This window comes from Ochotona curzoniae, unplaced genomic scaffold (genome assembly GCF_017591425.1).
Source record: "Ochotona curzoniae isolate NIBS_2020 unplaced genomic scaffold, NIBS_Ocur_1.0 scaffold_1852, whole genome shotgun sequence".
Lineage (NCBI taxonomy): Eukaryota > Metazoa > Chordata > Mammalia > Lagomorpha > Ochotonidae > Ochotona > Ochotona curzoniae.
In genome coordinates, this window is record NW_024467087.1 from 45801831 (window position 1) to 45804545 (window position 2715).

General features: G+C 45.6%; 1 non-coding gene across 1 annotated transcript; it reads left to right on the forward strand.

Moving 5' to 3' along the window:
• Window positions 1-619: 619 nt before the first annotated feature.
• Window positions 620-783, forward strand: LOC121169598. Its single transcript, XR_005885894.1, has one exon. It is a non-coding gene; the product is annotated as a U1 spliceosomal RNA (small nuclear RNA).
• Window positions 784-2715: the final 1932 nt, after the last annotated feature.

Consider the following 2715-nt stretch of genomic DNA (forward strand, 5'->3'; position numbering starts at 1 on the left):
ACCTGGAAGAAGTCCCAGGCTCCTGGCTTTGAATTGGTTCAGCTCCAGCCATTGTGGCCACCTGGGGAGTGAATCAACAGATGAAAGATCTTCCTCTCTGTGTATCTGACTTTCCAATAAATATAAATATTTTTTTTAAAAAGGCATTGATTACAACAACAGTTACAGTATTATCCATTTGGTTGTTACAGAAAAATCCTTAACTGTAACTGATAGTTGTTGCTGTAATAGTATGTTGCCTGTATTTCTACCTCTAGTCATGGGTTTTATGTGCTAGATTTTAATATCCTTGAGCCTGGGCAAGTGCACAAGTCTTTTTAAAAAGAAACATGGTTCACTTGCACAAAACAAATCAGTTTTGAGAGATTGTTAATGCCCTTGAAGTAGTTTTTGTGGATGTGAAACAAATGGTGAGAATTGATATTAGTCCCTCTTATTATATGAAACTAAGCCTGCTTAATGTTTTGAGTCATGTTCATGCCCTGATTTTACATACTTGTATCTATCACTAAACATTGTGATACTTGATGCCAAAAAAAAAAACCTAATGGTGGTATAATTTCATCTTCACTTCATATTTCTTATGCTAGTTTTAACCTTGAAATTTACTAGCAATTTAATGCTTACCTGGCAGGGGACCTACCATGAGCACACTGGTGCTTTTCCCAGGGTGAGGCTTGTCCATTGCAGTTAGGATGTGCTGACCTCTGCGATTTCCCCAAATGTGGGAAACTCGACTGCATAATTCGTCGTGGTAGGGGACTGCATTTGTGCTCTCCCCTGGTAAACAAATAAAAAAAGCAAAAGAAATTTACTAACTATTTAGAAATATGTGGAACAGTGTGGCATGAAGGGTAGTGATCCTAAGCCCAGAGAGTCCTAGCTGCTCCACCTCGATTCCAGATCCTTGTAAATGCTCCTGGAAAACCAATGCTTGGTAGTTTGAGTATTTCATTTTCTTCTTCCACGTGGAACACCCAGCTAGAGTTGTAGGTTTTTCTCTCTCTAAAGGGAACCTCCTTGATCTATATGATGGCATGGGTTGGGGTGAGATGGGATGTGACAGGATGGGGAAGAGATTCCAGCACATTTTTAAAATGTCATTGCTCCTTTCCTAAACCAGTGCCCAGTCCTTTTTCTCCAAAGGCCATTTAGAATTGTCCTTGTCTTTGGAATGCACCCCTAACACCCACAGATAAAAGATAAGTGGTGTTACAGGCTCCTGGCTTCTGATAGAACCCACTCTAACTGGAAAAGAGGTGAAGTGATGCCATCCCAGTGGTCTATAGAAATGTGAGCCCCTCCCCTTCCTCTATCCCCATGCTCCAGGAAGGCAATAACGACTCCTGTCTTCAGCCCTTAAACCTTACCTCAGCGTGGCAGGCATGGGGCAAGCAGAGCCTCAGGAGGCTGGCATTGGCATGGGTCTGTAATATAGTGTGATGTAGAGTGAAGTAATTCCAGAGCTTCATGGAACATTGAGCCATTCAGTTTCCCTCTCAGCTGCAGTCCATGCTCTCTGAAAGGCAGTCAGTATAAGCCTCTGCCAGGAACTACTTGCCCTGCTCAGGGTGGGCGGAGTGTAAGGCTACTGTCTTCCTCCGGGACATGCCCCGGCAGGATTGTAATGCGATAGAATGTGATACCAATATTTTCTGGAGCCCTGAGCCATGTGGCTTCAATCCTGGCTCCACGGCTTACGGTCTGCAGAAAGCAGTTGATGGCTGACTCAGATCCTTTCTGCCGCAGGTGGGGCACTCAGGGAGGGTGGAGTCTAAAATACCTGGCTTTAGCTGGATTGTGACGTATTGGGATGTGAACGCAGTGCATTCTGCAGCCTGGACTGCCTAGCTTCCATCCTGGCTGCGTGCCCATACCGTGAAGAAGGCATTTGGTAATGACACCTGTCATCGCCCGTTCTCATCACGTGGCTGACTGGGGTTAAACGGAGTCTCAGGCGCCTAACATAGCCATAACCATCGCTGGCAGGATTGTGATGTATTCTGATGTGATCTTAGTGCTTTCTGGAACCCCTGTGACACTCAACTTTGTTTCTGGCTCCCAATCCATGCTCTAGGGAAAGCAGCTGATAACGCCCTCTGTCTAGCCACTTCCCTCCATAGGATTGACTCCAGGTAGGTCGAGTCTCGGGCTCCAAGTTTGGTCCAGGACTGATGCTGATCAGACTGGAATGTGTTGTGTATGATGTGTATCCAGTGCTTTCTAGAACTCAGTTCTTGCCTTTCCTGCTGAATCTGTGCTCATGCTCTTATGAAAACAAGCAATAGGCAATAACAGTGTAATATGGCCCCTTTTGCTTGCCCCCATTTAGCAGACTTTTCCTGGTTGGAGACTCATACCTGTCCTTGGGCAGTATCTGACTCCGCTGGACTGTAGCTATCATGTGATCTCAATGCTTTCTGGACGTCTGGGCCATTTGGCTTGCCTCTCCAGTAAAAGAGGTTGCATATATGTCAGACAATAAGGGCCCATGCTTTTTGGCCACTCCCCCAATGGGAAGGCTCTAAGCAGGCAGTTTCTGATGCCTGACTTCAGCCAAGTGCACCCTGGTATGGGGTATGATGTGAGCTGACATGATCATAGTGCTTTTTGGACCACTGCACCATGTGACTTCCCTGCCAGCTACCCTTTTATGCCTGGATGTGAGAAGCAAAGGCATTTGCTTTCATTTCAAGATAAAATGCTTAGCTGTGT